Genomic DNA, 7,198 nt, shown 5'->3' on the forward strand with positions numbered 1-7,198 from the left:
AAATTCTAAAATTCACTCTTACGCCACGGGTCCCGGCAGCATTTTAAATTATTGAACCTTCACATTTATTTCGATTTTCTTTTATAATATTTAAAAGATATTCTGTTTTTGTGTTATATTTTCCAGTCTACGCCTCGCGATTACAGAGTGAGTTCGGCAATCGCTTTGGCAGAAGTGGGTCCGACTGCTGTCGGAGATTGTGTCCCGCCAGCAGGAAGTCCAATCGGGGGGCTCGTTCCAGGTGGACGGTCTTCTAACGAGGAGCCGATCTTCGAGGTGAAAATCAGGATTTGAAACCGCAATCGTCGCTTAGGCGCCTTTGTGTAAACTCACTGCGCGGTGCCATGGAACTGAGTCTAAATCCGGCACTGGACCTCAACCAGATCGACGGACCGATCACGTTGCACGCTTCTCTTCCTCCAACTGCATGCGCCGTAACTCACGTCACGGGGAGCACCATGCCAACGGAATCGGCGGCGCCCAGCAGTATCCAGCTGCAGCACAGACATCAAGGCAGATTTGTCCTGCCAGATAAGACAATTCGACTTATTCGAAGTAGTATTCCGTAGTTAGCAATCAACGCAATTTCTTAATTTATTATCGAAATAAGAATAAATAAATAAAAAGTAAAACTTCTTCTTCTTCTTCTTCTTTTTTATTTCCATCCAAATTTCGAACAGCAACGGTCAATTCAAAAAAGTAAACATTGAGGTGGCTGCGTGCTGCGTGCTTTTGGCGGGTAGGCGTTACTGCGTTACGTTTGCGATATCGAAAATCACCGTTTGCGATATTGGAAGCAATGCTTCCTGCTGACGGGTGCAAACCGAGATTTGCGATTTTTAGAGCGAATCGAAAGCAAAGTTTGCGATTCCGCAAACCGGATTTTGTTCCGTGTACATCACGTGGAAGCACAAATTCGACTAATTGTTTATTTCGCACAAAGGACACAACAAGATAAACCGGCGCATGATGCTACATGTCAAACTGTATCACCAGTGCTGCCATCACTCCTCCTCATCTGGCGCCGCCCGGATACCTATCTCGTTCCGCAGTATCTCCAGCTTGACTCTGTTCAAAGGCTTCGTCAGCAGGTCGGCCAACATACACTCGGACGGGCAAAAAACGATGTCAATTTGCTTCTCCTCAACGAGTTGCTTAACGAAGTGATACTTAGTATCGACATGTTTTGATCGCTTTGTTCCAGAGTTCTGTTTAAGTAAACCAATACAACTTTGGTTGTCCTCAAACACTCGGGTCGGTGAATTAGTTGCCTCGTCGAAGTCCCGCATCAGCTTTTTCAACCACAACAGCTCTCTGCATCCTTCTGCCAGCGAGATGTATTCGGCTTCTGTAGAAGATAGCGCCACACATGATTGTTTCCTAGCACACCAGGAGATTAGTCCACCACCAAGTCGGAACAGGAACCCGGAAGTTGACTTTCGGTCTTTGACATCGCCGGCCCAGTCTGCATCAACATAACCGTCCAGATCTCCGCTCGTGCTTCCAAGATACAACCGGAGGTGAGAAGTGGATTTTAGGTACCGCCGGACCCTTTTTGCCTCTGTCCAGTCCGCGGTCGTTGGCTTGCTAACTTGTCGTCCGAGAATCGAGGAACTTATGGCAATGTCTGGTCGTGTGTTCACGGAAATGTATAGCAAACCACCCACTACGCTCTGGAACTGCTCGTTACTGGGAAGTTGTGTCATCTCCTCCTTATGCGATACATATCCGGGATCCATTGGAATGCGCGATCCTTTGGCCTGGTCCATACAAAATCGCAGAAGCAACTTTTCGATGTATGAACGCTGACACAGACTAAATCCACCTTGAGTACGAGCCACTTGGACACCCAAGAAGTGTTTCACATCTCCGAGTTCGGACAGCTTGAACTTTGACGACATCGCTGTGATGATCTTCTGGTAGGCGCCGTCACTGTGTGTTACAATCAGCATGTCATCTACATAAATCAGGACGTAGTCCTGAAGCTCCTCCTGACGTCGCACGTACAGACATGGATCTGCTTCTGCCTGGTCGAACTCTAGCTGCTTCAGGAGATCAGCCAACGTGCTGTTCCACACTCTTGCTGACTGCTTGAGGCCGTACAAGCTCTTTTGCAGCAAACACACCTTGTTGTTATCGGCGACCACTCCGGGGGGAAGCTTCATAAAGATAACTTCTTCCAGGTCACCGTTTAAGTAGGCAGTTTTTACATCAACGTGTTTGACCAGCATTGCGCGGCGGCTGGCAATGGTCAACAGAGCTCTTATGGTCACTTGTTTGGCTACCGGAGCGAACACTTCGTCGTAATCAAGTCCATGTCGTTGGGTAAAACCCTGTGCGACAAGACGAGCCTTGAACCGTACAACCACACCCTGATCATCTTCTTTTTTCTTGAAAATCCACCGACACCCGATGGGCTTTTTACCAGGAGGCAAAGTGACCAGTTCCCACGCATTGTGTTCTTGAAGCGACGCTAGCTCTTCCTGCATCGCAGCTTTCCAGCACTCACTGTCCACACTGTTCACTGCTTCGGTGTAGTTCTTAGGTTCTTCCGACTGCTGTTGTTTAACTAGTCTGCTAACCACTTGGAACCTCTTCGGTGGAACTCCTTTGTTCTTTCGACCTGACCGCCGCGTTCCGTCAGACGAACTCTCCTCCTGAACTAGTGTCACTTCTTCTTCACTTGCACTTTCATTTGCTTCGGCTGAGAGATACTCGCTTAGGCTCGAGTAATCTTCAAACCCAAGAAAATGTTCATCACTTTTATCAACTTCTTCCACAGGTTCTGGATCTCCAACAGCTTCATCTGATTCACCTTCAACAGCGTCCAGTTCACCCTCAGCATCGTCTGGTTCGTCCACAGCTTCGTCCGGTTCACCCTCAGAGTCGTCTGGTTCGTCCACAGCTTCGTCCGGTTCGCCCTCAGCATTGTCAAACTCGGTCCCGCCGTCGTCTGCAGCATCCTCTGCGTTTTCGCTGAGTTCCGATTGATCACCCGGCGTGATGGCTTGAACGGGCAGAAAATCCACTTCCTCTTCTTTTGGAGAAACTTGATGGTCCAACTCAGCTTGAAGAAACCGAGCATCACGGCTAATGACAACCCTTTGGGTGGTGGTGTCAATAAACTTCCAGGCTTTGTGTTGTAGAGAATAGCCGACGAAAGTTAGCTTGCTAGATTTTGGCTCAAGCTTGGTTCTCTTCTCCTTCGGGATAAACACATACGCGCTGGAACCGAACACTCTCAGCATCTTTAGATCCGGCTTCACCCCATGCCAGACCTCGTACGGGGTAGTTTCGATGGGTTTCGTAGGCAACAGGTTCTGTAAATAGTTGGCTGTACTTATGGCCTCCGCCCAATACTTGTACGGCATGTTTGCTTCAGCGATCATACACCTTCCCATTTCAACGAGCGATCTGTTTTTTCTCTCTGCCACACCGTTCTGTTGTGGTGTGTATGCTGTCGTGAACTGTTGTTTTATTCCCTCTGACTTTAGGAAGTTAATCAATTCAGCAGAACGATACTCCCCACCCTGATCAGATCTGAGGATTTTCGGCGGCGTTCCACATTGTGTTTTCATTTGACGCACAAAATCCTTGATCGCTTCTACTGTTCCAGATTTTTTATTAAGAAAGTAGAGTGTGGTGAACCGACTGTAATCGTCAATCAGAGTGAGGAAGTAACGCTGTCCACCCGGTGTAACGGTATTCATTGGGCCACACAAATCACTGTGAACCAGATCTAAGACTGCTTTTGTCTTGCGCTCGGCTTTGTTTGGGAAGGGCAACCGACTCATTTTGTTTTGCAAACAACACTCACATTGCACGCTTGAGCCGCATTTACGTACCTTGAACCCAGTAGCCAACTCTTTACGGTACAGCTCCAAAATAGCTCCGGCATCTCGATGACCAAACTTGCGGTGCCACCCATGAATGCAATCCGGTTTGCAGCTTAATCCAACTGCAGCGCAAGCTTGCTCCACCATACGTAAATAGTAGAGCCCTTCGTGTCGGGGGGCAACGGTGGCAATCTGTTTACCGCGAGTGATCGTGCAACCTTTTTCATCGAACAGTACCTCAGCGCCCTTCTGAACAAGTTGACTGACAGAAACGAGGTTCATGTCGAAATCAGGCACAAAGAGAACATCCGTCAGTACAATCTCATTTTCCTGACCTTCAGGCCCGTAGCAGGAGAACCGGCACTGCCCAATCCCTTTGACCGAGACCCGCTTTCCATTCGCAACCGTCACCGTTCTTGGTGTGCTGGCTCGTGGTTTATCAATGACTTCGAAGGATTCACTGTTAGCACTCATGTGAGCGCTTGCCCCCGAGTCCACCACCCACTGTTTGACAAGCTTGTCACTGGCGCCAAACGCAAAGGTCTCCGATCCAGGTTGAACGACTCTCGCTTTGGCAAATCGCTTCTGGGGTTTGTTTACACCACTACGATCGTTAAATTCACCACTCCTTTGTTGATACTCCTCTCGTTGCAGCAACTCACACTTGCGCCAAGTATGTCCGGGTTTCGAACAATGATGACAGATGATCTTCTTCTTCGCGTACGCCTTCAGCACTACCGATTCTTCAACCTCTGTGCTTTGCTGCTTCAGAGCCTCGTTGATAATCTTGCTTTTCACAAGTTCGAGCGTCAGTTCATCGTCGGATCGATTTTCCAGAGTAGTGGTCAAGGCATCAAATGAGCTCGGAAGGCTTCGGAACACCATGATAACTTGTAGTTCGTTATCGATCGTGGTACCCGCAAGGGCCAATTTTTCGAACAAGTCCTCAAATTGCAACAGAAACTCTTCGATATCTTCACCGGCGTGGTACTTCAGATCGCAGAGTTTTTTCAGCAACTGCAACTTTCCAGTGAGGGACTTCTTTTCGTGTTGTTTCTGCAGCGCGTCCCAGAGCTGCTTGGCCGTTTCCGCATTTCGAATGAAGCCGTACTGACTTCGTGTGATCAGGAGACCAATCGATGCCTGCGCCTTATCATCTCCTTCATCCCAGGCGGCCAACGCCGCAGCATTTGACGAAGTCGCGTCGAGAACCGGTTTTACTCCCGGAACCACGTACTTCCAAAGCCCATCACGAATGAGCACGAATTTCACTTCGAGCTTCCACACGTCATAATTATCGTTCGTCAGTTTCGCGACAAGCTGCCGATCCATTTTGCGAGGGTTAAACGGAACTTTTTACAACGAATGTCTTTTTATTTATCGCGGATAAAACGCGTTTTAACACAGAAAAACAAAATGGCTAACGCGTAGGCCCATAACCTATTGGCGTGATACGAAGCAATAAAAGACGTCTACATCACGTGGAAGCACAAATTCGACTAATTGTTTATTTCGCACAAAGGACACAACAAGATAAACCGGCGCATGATGCTACATGTCAAACTGTATCACCAGTGCTGCCATCAAATAGATGGTTTTTTAATTACGGCTATACATTATGTATATTAAATCAAATCAGTTTGCTTTATTAAATTTGTTGCCTTTGGAAAAAGATTTATAAAGCTTGAACAAATGTCATGCCTTATAATTATTAAAAAAATATTTATCTTAACAAAGTTTCTAGAGAATACTAATACCGCGCATTTATTTATTTTTTTTCAAAATAAATATTTGAATTTAAATTAGCATTCAAAATTTACGAATTTTTCAATCTCGTATCAATTGTTGAGCGTATATGAATTTTTAATCTTTTTAAATTTTAAGGAAAATGATTTTGATTTTGATGAAAAGAATATTCTGTGTAAACACTATCAAACGATAAAAATAATGTATTGTGTATTTGATGACACAACATATATTCTGAATATGTTTCATTTTAAAAAATCTGTTATTTATTAGGAAAATCGCCGAGCTTAATGTATATTTTCTTTTTTGAACTAGTTCTTCGATATAATTATTTCGATGATTATAATACGTGTATTTGCATATGAAAAAGTGTTTGCTTTAATATAAAAAGTTTAATTTTCATTATTAAAAATATTTGTATTTTTTTATATTGCAAGATTTTTGCTCATTGCAGAGTATTATTTAGAATTCCAGTTTGTAAGAAGAATACCATGTGACATAAGTTTGGTGGGATTAAACCTAGAAAGGGGGGTGTGAGAAGGGGGGGGGGGGGTGAGGGGTGACACCGGGCAGCCCGCCCCGGGTGACACCCGGCCTTAGTACGCCTCTGAACAGTTTCTATTTTTTGAATATTTGAATTTTAAAATTTTTGATTCGCAGAATTTTAAAACTTTACCTATTTTTGAATTTTTTTAGTTTCTTTAAATTTTTTTTAACTGTAGCTGTTTTGGTGTTCTGAACTATGAAATATTCAAACTTTTGATTTTTTATTTAGAATTTGAAAATAAAATATTTTTTAAGTTTAGGAACTTTTAAGTTGAACTTTTTTTTGAAACCCTTTATTATTTTATTTTGTATTTTTAAAATTATGATTTTTTTATATTTTAAACATTTTGATATTTTTAATTATTTGTATTTTTAATGCTTTGAACGAGGCTTTGAATTTGTGTTTTTTCTGATATAAATATTTGCATTTTTAAATATCTCAAATATCTGATTTTTTTAAGTTTCTCAATTTGAAAATATAAGTTTTTTTGTTAAATATTTTTAATCATGAATTTCTTAATGCCCACATTTCTAAATTTATGAGTTTGTGATTCACTTATTTTTTTTAAATTTGTCAATTTCGCGTCACCGTTGTTCTTCCATGTGACATCCAGTCATAATTTATTTATGTTATCCTGAATAATCTTTCAAACATTTTGCTATGAAAACGTGTATTTATGGTCCCTTCTATATTAAACCTTTGTTTGTAATTTTTTAATTATATTTGTAAAACGTACCTGCAACTCTCACTATTTTTTACCTAATGTAAAAGTTTTGAATAATTTCTAATGTATAATTGTTAATCCATGTGTGTGTGTGTGTGTGTGTGTGTGTGTGTGTGTGTGTGTGTGTGTGTGTGTGTGTGTGTGTGTGTGTGTGTGTGTGTGTGTGTGTGTGTGTGTGTGTGTGTGTGTGTGTGTGTGTGTGTGTGTGTGTGTGTGTGTGTGTGAGTGTGTGTGTGTGTGTGTGTGTGTGTGTGTGTGTGTGTGTGTGTGTGTGTGTGTGTGTGTGTGTGTGTGTGTGTGTGTGTGTGTGTGTGTGTGTGTGTGTGTGTGTTTTACGGGGGGTGC

This window comes from Culex pipiens, chromosome 1 (assembly GCF_016801865.2).
Source record: "Culex pipiens pallens isolate TS chromosome 1, TS_CPP_V2, whole genome shotgun sequence".
NCBI lineage: Eukaryota > Metazoa > Arthropoda > Insecta > Diptera > Culicidae > Culex > Culex pipiens.